The sequence below is a fragment of the Protopterus annectens genome, chromosome 3.part1 (assembly GCF_019279795.1).
Source record: "Protopterus annectens isolate FY-2018-M chromosome 3.part1, PAN1.0, whole genome shotgun sequence".
Taxonomy (NCBI): domain Eukaryota; kingdom Metazoa; phylum Chordata; order Ceratodontiformes; family Protopteridae; genus Protopterus; species Protopterus annectens.
The window spans coordinates 855046089-855058564 of NC_056732.1; positions in this window are offsets into that span (position 1 = coordinate 855046089).

Sequence of the window (12476 nt, forward strand, 5' to 3'; positions counted from 1 at the left end):
CAAACCCCTCAGTAACATATGTGCACATTCATCACTATAGGTGGCATACTGCTGTACTACACTATACATGTTGCTAGATACGCACCTATATCCTGTGACACACATACCACCAAGGCCATGTTACAGGCATACCCACACACACATCAGACATACCTACAAGATACAAAGGTATGGCAACCCAGATTACATTTACCTGTGTACCATACATTACTGTGTGTCAGCACCTACATAACCTCATGCCTGATGTATGTAATGTGTGAGGACTACAGGTAACAAACTAAAGTGTGTTACCAAGCCATGTGGATATAAACCATTCTGTGCAGTTGAGGCATACAGCTTCAGGTAGTACTACAGTCCATACGTGACTTGTATTCACTAGTGTTAACACTCAATACGCATATCTGTACTGCTTTAGCTTACAATGGCACACTACAGTCGACACCATGGGACTACGTCACAACGTATGCCATACTGCTTTTCATGACTGCCAATAGCATACGGACCTTTTGATGGGATTACAGGTACAACACTACATACCATGGTATACACAGATTCACACTAGGCTATCACACATATACACATCATTGACACATTCACATACACATTCTCCATCACACACACAGTCAACCTCACATAGCATGTGATGCAACAGGTACATGAGTGTGTGTATCGTGTCCTAGGTAGCTGTTATGCAAGCTTAGACATATGGTACCCTGCACTACAACACCCATGTAATGTAGGTTAATGTGCCCCTGTCATGCAGAGCCACAGGGGTGATTACCGGGTTATGTTTCCTATCTCACATGCAATCATCATGGTTAGTCATGGCAACTGCTACTGAGAACCTTCATATGCTGTTGATAGGTAGTTGGTTCCACAGTATGGTATGTGTCTGTGATGAGAATATGCCAGTCGAGCATGTTCTGCTTTTTACATTACAAGGTGTAGATCAGTAGAGTGTGTATCTTGTCTGGTGTTCCATCTGTTTGCATGGAGCATGTCCAACACCTGTGTGTTTGCCATAGCTTTGTATATTAGGCAGGGGTATGCTCTGGGTGGGCGGTATGCGACACAGTGTAGCTGTGGTTTTGTAAGACAGTCAGCATAGGGCATCTGTTGAACAAGGACATTGTACTCTATGATGGGTGTTATGACTGATGAGTGGAGTGGAACACTGACCTCTGTTTCCATGGCTGATACACATTTACTGATGACATGTGGACTGTACTAGGTTTACATGACTAGTGTGGCACAGTGATCATCATTAGGGACACTACTGTCCGCCTGTGTCCCGTAGTCTCTTATCACACCTTCGGTGTTGACTACACTACCACCTATGTGTAAGTTCATGGGTACAGGGCTTTTAACAACAGGGATGGCAATACATGTACAACATTCAGCTGGAGCGTACATTTGAACATCCAAGGGTGTACACATAGATATGCATATCAGCACATATACAGTCCACCTTTCATGGTGGGAATATCAATTATGCACAGGTAGAGGGGGGTACAGTTATGTAATGATATTGCACAGTCTTGTGCAGAATGCATGGAAGGTGTTCTCAGCCCATATATGTTTAGCAGGACCCCCTATCTGGAAGACTATATACCTAACGATTCATACCCATGGTGTTTGAACAGCACATGTCATATGCCATCACTGTATGCTATCTTGTTTGACACACACTACAACCTACACATATATATATATATATATATATATATATATATATATATATATATATATATATGCACATAACAACTTGCACCAACATATACATGCCCGCCCTTCACAAACAGTTGCAGTATGTCCCTTGCTCTATGCACATGTTCAGATGCTTATAAATCAGACACACATGTATCTCGACATATGTGTGTGCCATACAGACACAAGGTCCACACTGTTGTAAGTCCATACACCTCACGGATGACCTGTTGGGCCTTGATACAACATGGACAGTTGTCACATGTGTGCATATAGTAATAGTACAAGGGTATACATAGCTGCAATTGATACATTACTATGCTAGCCTGCTGCAGCAGTTGCCAATGCTAAGCTACACATTATGTGACTATCATGCATGTCTTACTCGGTGACATCCAGGTTTATATATGTGTTTGCAGTACTCCCCTGAACTGCCATTAAGCACAGTACTGTACAGGCCATAGATAACATGTTCAGATGTTTGACATGTACTGCTGGACTACAAATGTCACACTTATGTCTCACTGCACACAGCTACACAACGATTCCTCCATGGCAATACTTATGCATGGCATCAGTGCATACATACCTACTGCTGCCACATATGCATGTTTCAGAGGATCTACAGTACTGGCCATAAACATCTACTACTTGCCAGTAACTACAAGCTGTTACATACCTGTGTGTCTCTTTCTGGCCTGTCTGTGTATGCTTTGATGGTTTTTTTTTTTTTATTGAGTACAGAAACATACTGTTTGTTTTGACTTTTATTTATTTATTTTTTTCCTGCTTGGAGTTGTTCACTATCTGGAATGTGCAATGTAATGATCGCATGTGGGAATAGCAAGTATTATCTGCTTTTATAGGTATCTGCACATGTGCATGTGATGCCCTCTGCACCAATTGTTGGCCAGCATTTGGTAAATGCATACAGCCTGCTGAGTGGTAATTGCAGTACTCACTGTCATAGCAACACAATGCTATAAATTGATAAGGTATGTAGGCGTAGCCCTTTCAGATTTTAAGAGTGGAGCCCATGCTTGTTTGCTATGGACACTGTTGTGTATGTCAGAAGGTTGGTATATGTCTTATAACTGAAGCTAGAGGTGTAGACAGTGATGTACATGTTGTACTCAGACCTGACTGTTGCCACTTCCAGTACAGAGCTATCAGTGTAGAGTTTAACTCACCCCTACAAATGCTTACACAACATTTATGTGATTATGTAGTTTAGTTTGTACTCATATGATTAACTGCCATACAAATGTAGTTATTGAGAACTATTATTTTGGCACATGAACTGTTTGTGAACTGTTATACCGTGAATATTAACATACTCACTTCTGCAGGGATTGTGTTTCTTATTGTTGACATTAGCACAGGGTTATCAGGACAACTGGACAATTCCAGTACTGAGTATGCCTACCTACATCCTTCAAAGACCCTAAGCACAAGTATATTTTAATTGTGGGTGGGGGGATGCTTACATACAGAGAGCATTATGTATTATTGTGTGCATATTATCTTACTGGACTTAAAGGGTTGGTGTGTACCTGTTAGTTTATCAAGGCAGGTGGTCTATCTGCATAGTTCACAACTGTGAACCTATCCAGATGTTAGCCAGAAGTTACACTGTTATTCTTTGTCTGTGCAACTCACAGGTGTTTTCAGGACTGTTACAATGGCATTGTTACAGGCATTTGCTACCAGTACATGGCTACATCCTTTGGTATTTCTGTGTTGTACTCCTACATACGGGTATGCTTGTGGGGGTCCTACCAAAGCTATTTGCAGAGTGTGTAACAGCAGAATAGCTTATATGCCTGTGTGTTTGTGCCTCTGCCAGGCCTATTAAACACTCAGATATATCTTTGCATGGAGTCAGGGATAGGTAGTTGAAAGTGAGGTACACCTTACACATGATAGGGACAGTAAGTGTAGACTTGAGTGAAGCAGTGCATATGGGTTAGTACTCCTTTTATGAAGTACGGGCGGTGTCTACTGTTATTATTGTCTGTATTCATTGTGTAATACCCCACCTTTCTGACTGATGTCAGTACTTTTTTGAGGGATTCAGAGGGACACATCTACAATATGTTTCACAATCAGGGACATCCCCGAAAAGTAGTCACAGTTACTAGGTATGGCCTCTGCCCTAATCAGATATGCCACTGTTCATCCTGCTTTGATACTGAATGGGTGTTGAGAAGTGCCTCTGTAACATTATTAGCTGCTTGCATGGCTGCTTCTCACATCACAGTCATGTAATGCAATTCCACAACTATTGCTGGGAAAGATCCACAGAACAAGCTTTGTGTTATGGCCTTCTAATTTTTCCTTTACATTCACTCATTGTAATGCATGATACATTTATTTCAGCAACAGGTTATTGTATATCTGCTGTGGCTTAGTGGTACTTCATGCAGTCTAGTGTGTACAAGGTATGGGGTTTGAGACTGATAGAGTTGTTTTATTTTGCTGCTGAGCATAACAAGGGCCCTGACATAGAGTGACTAAGGCACTTTTAAGCAGTTGTAAGCGGGTTTGCGCGGGTTTGCGCTCCACTTAGCGATGCTAAGCTTAGCACACACATGCGCACACTCGCTTAAACCAGCTTACTACTGCTTAAAAGTGCTTACTCCCGCTAAACCCCGCGCTAATTTCTTTGAAAGAAAAGAAAATGGGGAGATAGGAAAGTGGTGAAAAAGGGAGCAGAAAGAGGGAAAGACAGTAGGAAAACAAGCTCGGGATGTGCAGGACGGGTGTAGGGAAGGTCCATAGCTGCTCATTTCTTTAACAGCAACAGCTGTGCATATGCAATGCATTTTGACATAATTTTGAATACTTCCACCCCTGGGAGAGGGTTGGTGACAACAAAGTATGTTGTACTGCCAGTTATAATTATCAGTTTACATGTCCAGCGGACATGTGTGCAAGATGGGCAGCTATGTATGCGGCATAATTTTTTTGTGGGTACAGATTGCCCTTTTTTTTCAGGTGAGAGTGGAAAGTGAGGTAGGGGAAGTAGGTATTTTTGGGGAGGTAGGTCGGGGAGGTAAACAGACAAGACAAACAAGACGCATACAGGGGTGGAGTATGACACATGGGGTAGGTGAACACAATTGACGGGGATGGATGTTTGGAAATTGCAAGCCCATGAGCCCACAGATGGTAACAGTGGGACTGAGATCCCCACCCATGGGCAGTCACCACTGAACCCTCACAGACCCGAGGGTCGCTGTGCTGGGGGCTGCGTAGGAGGGGCAGCCTCACCCATGAGTAATGCCACTCTCGCCTCGAGCTGATGTAGGGGATCATCGACTAAACGCTGGATCTCCCTACGCACCACAACCCGGACCCTTCAGAGGGTGACAGGTGGCCCTTCTCCGCCCATGCTTGCAGGGGGGGGTGAGCCCCATCCCCTGCAGCACTTCCACCCAAAGGTGGTACAGGACCAACGGAGGAGGGTAGACCAGGCTGGGCACCGGACATGCTGGTGCCAGGTGCAATCACCAGCTGAGGAGGGACAGGTGGGTCCGCTGGGCCCGGCCTTCCCATACGTTCTGTGATTAGGTGTGTTTAATTACAACATTGACAACAACATTCAAAATGAGTTGTAACAGCATGCAGTAATATTCCCATTAACTCAACACACCAGGGTTACAACAGTTGAACAGCAAGCATAACACATGCATATATTGAACAACAGTGGACATTACAACAGCATGCAGGGATGATTGGTGGCAACAGGCCACCAAGAATGTGGTGTTTGAACAGGGCACATGCATCAAAGTAAAAACAGATTTTTATTGAACAATAGGACAGATGTCCCAACAAATGTTATGAGATTACACATACCCATTGAAGTGTGGAATTGCATTGTTTATGCACATGGAGTAGGGGGAAAAGAAACATCCATTAACATATTAGTAGCAATTTTACTCTACACTACATTCCTATTGACTGCAGGTGTATATCCCCTACATGTATTATTTCTAAGTAACTGACACTGACACACTCCAAGTATTAGACCTTTATTATTCACATTAAACACTCTTTTCTACAGGCTCTCCCCTTAATTTGATATTACAGTGCATACAGGAGACATATTCAGGACATATTATACCTTTATTGATAGGTTACAACACTCTTTTTCAGGCTCGCTCACTTATATTAACTGAAAGTACATGCAGTGATAGTATTCCAGACTTTTTTTACCTTTATTAATGGGTTACTACACTCTATTCATGGCTCTGACATTTGTTGTATAACAGTACACGCAAAGAATTTATTCAGGGAATTAATGTTATATGCTTCCCAGCTACTGGCACTTCATTCATCCACTTCATATGGGACTGCACAACTGTGGGTTGACAGCACTTAATACAGCAGTACTATTTATTTAATGCAAGGGTACAACAACATTTCAAAGTAAGTGACACAGACACACTCCAAGTATTATACCTTTATTAATTACATTAAACACTCTTTTCTACAGGCTCTCTCCTTTATTTGATATTACAGTGCATACGGGAGACCTATTCAGGACATATTATACCTTTATTGATAGGTTACAACACCCTTTTTCAGGCTTGCTCACTTATATTATATGACAGTACATGCAGAGATAGTATTCCACACATTTTATCTTGATTGCTGGGTTAGTACACTCTATTTCTGGCTCAGTGACATTTGTTATATAACAGTACATGCAGAGGATTTATTCAGGGCATTTGCTAGCTGTATTATTGGGATACAACACTTTTTTCATGCTCTCTCACATATATTATATAACAATACATGCAGAATATTTACTAACCTGCCTGGTGGCGCAGACTTAGCAGCCTATCTGCATAGGCTTGCTGATTCATAGCACGAACACCTGCAGCTGCGGAGTAAATGAAGGCATATTTAGATATCCAACAGATAGAATAACCAGTAAAACAGTCGAGACGAACCAATTCCACTTGTAGAACACAGGTTTATTGCTAGTAATCTTGTAAACACATCAACAAAGTACTAAGCGCTTTCACCCATACAGTGAGCATCATCAGAATACAATAACATTCACAAAAATCTCAGTTTAAACAGAAGCAGCAATTGATATTTATTCAATTAATTAATCAACTGTGATTAATGCAAAAACATCTATTGTTAATTAGATCTAATGCTTGTAATAAATACTTGTAATAAATATAATAGTTAAAAGTAATCTTAATTACAACTTGAACACATTACTCAAAATATAAAAATTAATATATTAAATTTATTGATATGAAACACACAAAACATAACTATTTAAATAGACCTTAAATACTTATAAACATTTATAAAAATTTATAAAAATTAAATGCAACTGTAACTATATGAATTGTGATCTATATTTGAGTATACTGGCTATAGAAATATAGTCATTGATACCAGGGTACATGTTTGCATTAAATCTTAGCTGCCACAAACATTCCTTAACTTCTAATAATGTTTTTTCATCACCACCTTTATTATTGTTGTAGGATATTCTATCAATCACAAAAAATAAAACCTTTTAAAATTGTCACATCTTATACTATGTAAATAAAGTGCACTAGTGTCTTTCTTCTTTTTGATATCTCTTACATGTTCACCTATTCAGTCTTTAAGCATCCTAATAGTTTTCCCAACGTAGTATGCTGGGCATGTAGAACAGGTAGCAAGATATACTACCATTTTTGTTTTGCAATTGCAGTGTCCCGGGCATCTAATAGTTTTTCAAAAGTTTGGGACTACTACATATGGACCATCATTAATATATTTACAGACATGACATACACCACATTTGCCCATATTGGATTTAAGGTATGTATTCATACCCTGTGTTGATTCAAAATACTCTTTTAAATTCATACCTCGACTGTAGGTAATTTTAGGCAATAAGCCCAAAATATCTATACATTCATCATTGTTCGTAAATACACTAGACTAACTTTCTCTTACAGCGTTTACTATTTTCATGGATGTATCATTGTAGGGGATGACTAAAGCATCATTGCCAGTAAAGGGTCTATTCTCACTAATAATATTTGTAGTACCAAACTTAATAATCAGTTGATAAATATGTTTTCTTTTGGTCCGTATCTCAGTACTTATTTTGTCAATCAATTCCTTTGGATATCCTCTGTCAGAAAACATACTAGACAATATTTTCATTTCATCACAGAAAACCTTGTCGTCACTAATGATTCTTGATAGCCTTACCATCTGTCCTTTGATTAAATTCTTCCTTTGATGGTAACGGTGACAACTATCAAAGTGTAAAAAGGAATTGGAATGTGTTTTTTTCCGATAAATGTTGGTATCTATCCTACCGTTGTTTTTGTATAATAATATGTCAAGATATTCACAGTGATTATCAACTATCTTACTAGTGAAACTCAAAAAAGTAGTTGTAGTGTTTAAGAATGATTCAAATTCAATAAGTCTTTCTCTGGTACCCTTCCAGAAAATCAAAATGTCATCCAAAAATCTCAAGTAGAGAACAACATCATCCCAAAAACATGAAGAAAACAACATTTGTGTCTCCCACAAAGCCAACACAAGGTTGGCATAAATGGGAGCGCATCGTGCCCCCATCGCTACCCCAGTTTTTTGTTTGAAATATTCACCATTCAAGAATATATAATTATTTTCGAGAACTAATTCCATTAATTCCCTTAAAAATTTACACTTGTCAATACTGAATGTACCAAACTTGAGTAGACTTGCCTCAAACATTTCTAAACCTCGCATGTGCGGTATTACAGTAAAAAGGCTAACAATGTCAATAGTGACCATAGAAAACTCGAGATTTGTGCCAACAAGCTTGGTTCTAATTTTATCCAAACAAAACCATGAATCTTTCACAATGTGGTCTAAATTACCTAAAACCTCCTTACACTGAAAGTCAATTAAGGAAGACATAGCCTCCGTTCTGGACCCTCTAGCAGAGACTATAGGTCTAAATGGTGGATCATAAACATTTTTATGAATTTTTGGAATACCAAAGATGGATGGGGTCATGGGATGTTCCACATTAAGAAAATTGTATTCATCCTTAGTAATGACTCCATCCATCAAGTATTCGTACATGATCCAATCCAGTTTAGTATATGCTCTATGAATTTCATGTTTTGACACCTTCTCATATGTGTTGTTGTCATTTAACATTGTCGTCATTTTGTTGAAATAATCCTCTTTATTCATAACAACCACACCCCCACCTTTATCGGGTTTCATAACCCTGTATTTATCTGTTGTTGTAATTTCTTTTAAACAAAATTTTTCAACTGTAGTTAGGTTGTAGGATGTGATTCTTTCATTTTTCACAATTCTACGAATCTGAGTATCACATAGCCTCTCAAATACTTGAATAATAGGGTTCTGTGGGGGTACAAAAGTACTCTATATTTTTAATATCAAGTAGTGGTTGTCATTCTGCATATTTTTGTTCTTAAAAAACATCCTTAAATTCAATTTTCTAGTGAAAAGTTTTAGGTTAATCAAAATTTTACCAATGTCTGATCTAAATTTAGGAACAAATTTAATATTATTAGTGAGAATAGACCCTTTACTGGCAATGATGCTTTAGTCATCCCCTACAATGATACATCCATGAAAATAGTAAACGCTGTAAGAGAAAGTTAGTCTAGTGTATTTACGAACAATGATGAATGTATAGATATTTTGGGCTTATTGCCTAAAATTACCTACAGTCGAGGTATGAATTTAAAAGAGTATTTTGAATCAACACAGGGTATGAATACATACCTTAAGTCCAATATGGGCAAATGTGGTGTATGTCATGTCTGTAAATATATTAATGATGTTCCATATGTAGTAGTCCCAAACTTTGGAAAAACTATTAGATGCCCGGGACACTGCAATTGCAAAACAAAAATGGTAGTATATCTTGCTACCTGTTCTACATGCCCAGCATACTACGTTGGGAAAACTATTAGGATGCTTAAAGACCGAATAGGTGAACATGTAAGAGATATCAAAAAGAAGAAAGACACTAGTGCACTTTATTTACATAGTATAAGATGTGACAATTTTAAAAGATTTTATTTTTTGTGATTGATAGAATACCCTACAACAATAATAAAGGTGGTGATGAAAAAACATTATTAGAAGTTAAGGAATGTTTGTGGCAGCTAAGATTTAACGCAAACATGTACTCTGGTATCAATAACTATATTTCTATAGCCAGTATACTCAAATATAGATCACAATTCATATAGTTACAGTTGCATTTAATTTTTATAAATTTTTATAATTTTTTATAAGTATTTAAGGTCTATTTAAATAGTTTTGTTTTGTGTGTTTCATATCAATAAATTTAATATATTAATTTTTATATTTTTAGTAATGTGTTCAAGTTGTAATTAAGATTACTTTTAACTATTATATTTATTACAAGTATTTATTACAAGCATTAGATCTAATTAACAATAGATGTTTTTGCATTAATCACAGTTGATTAATTAATTGAATAAATATCAATTGCTGCTTCTATTTAAACTGAGATTTTTGTGAATGTAATTGTATTCTGATGATGCCCACTGTATGGGTGAAAGCGCTTAGTACTTTGTTGATGTGTTTGCAAGATTACTAGCAATAAACCTGTGTTCTACAAGTGGAATTGGTTCATCTCGACTGTTTTACTGCATATTTAGACATACCTATGCATTATTTAGAGTATATTAGCTTGTCTTACATACTGCATTCCATGGCTACCTACTTGGTAGTGGGGCATCATGCATATGACGGGCTTCCTGGATCCACTGGTTCAGAAGGTCCTGCTTCCATCTCTTCAGGTCTGCATGGTGGTGACGGACCTGCTCACCAGTCCGAGGGACGCCTGTGGCACTGGTGAGTTCATGAGCCAACCGGTTCCAAGCATCTGCCTTATACTCCATTCCTTGGAAATGGCCCTGCAGGAGTCGAGTCTCATGCCGATGGACTAGGAGCCAAACCATGTATTTTGACTCCTCGATGTCCCAGCGTTGTGCTCTAAAGCATGTACCCTCTCCAGCACCAGACATTCTAACTGCAGATGGGAGCTACAACAGTTATGGCGAGTATTCCCGCCTATGCAGCTTAAATATGCCACATTTCCCACACTTTTCTGTGATTGGCCGTTTTTGACTGTTCTCGGCTGACTGCAGACCTGCTTAGCAATGGTTAATCTAACATTTATTACTATATATATGTTAACAGTGCATGTTTATCCTAAGCTGTTGTGACTTAGTGGTTCAGAACTTTGATTATGGTGCAAAGTGTCCTGGGTTCAAACCTTATCATTGCTTTTTATTTTACTACTGTCCAGACAGGTTAGGAGGCATGGCTGTGTTTAAGCAACCTTGCTCTACATTGCTCCACATTGTCCAACGGTCCGTGGGTTGGTGCGGTGCGCACCTCCGCGGTAAACGATTGCGCTGGGTAAAGTGCGATTTACCAATGGGCAACTACATTCCACTGGGTAAAGCACAATTTATCTATGGGCAACTACATTGCGCTGGGTAAAGCGCGATTTAGCTATGGGCAACTATATTGCACTGGGTAAAGCGCCATTTAGCAATGGGCATCTACATTGCGCTGGGTAAAGCACTACTTAACTGTGGACAATTATATGTCAGGTTCATTTATAACTTTAAATTTTGTTCACTGATACATACGCCATTTCAATGCTTTTTAGTAAAAGTTTTATCAAATCTGTCAGGATTTATTTCATATACTCATTTTGAACATAAAAAAGGAAGGGAAGTGGTGGGACTAGCACCGCAAATGCCTCCTTTTTGTGCCAATGCGCTACCACTACGCTATTACTATTTGGCATAATTTGCATACACATTCCTTATTATGCCCTTCCATGTCGATATTGCTAACTGCAGCTAAGCAATGGGCACACCCATGCACACAAGTGCAAATACGGGCAGCTATATCGGGAATTGGAAAATAAAAAATTAAGGTTTTACTTTTTATTACTGTGCTGGGGGTCTACAATGTCAGGGAGTGTGATGTTGGGTACATGGACATTTGAGTGGACTTGCTCTTGTGTTTGACATTTTGCATTTCAAACACTTGTAGGGGAGTGGACATTTACACTGCTCGCCAGTCGGACACGCCCCCTGCTTGCCTGCACGGTCCGTGTTAGACTTGGGTGTGAGTCAGCGTGCCCTCATGAATATTCATGGAACGCTGACGTCATGCCGTTCAACTGCAGCCTCCGAGTAAGACTTATTTAGTCTTACATGGAGGATTCGTGAATCCGGGGGTATGTGTAACATATCTGAATAAGCTCTGACAAGAGTGGAATCACTCATCGCTTGCTTTAACTTAATAAACCATGATTTCTGTAAACAATCTCAGCTTGAATCTCTTTGTCTTATTTTAATAAGAATGCAAAGTGATCTTTGACACAGACCTCACATAAGAAATGATGACATCAGCCCATTTAGGACATTAAAGACAACCCTGGAATATATAACAATTGTTAGATTGTATAGACTACCAAAGTCAAGTGCTGATGACCTAGAGGAATTCATATACTTCTTGCATGAACCACAGTACAAAAGAATAATAGTGGCTGGGGATTTAAATTTACCAGGAACAGCCTGGAATGATGTTGATTCAAAAACATTAGTAAGGAAATTATTCAGAACATATGTTCAGGAACAACAATTGCTTCAGATTGTGAAAAAAGCCTGCCAGGGAATGAAATTTACTAGACATTGTTTGAGTTCCTAAAGAAA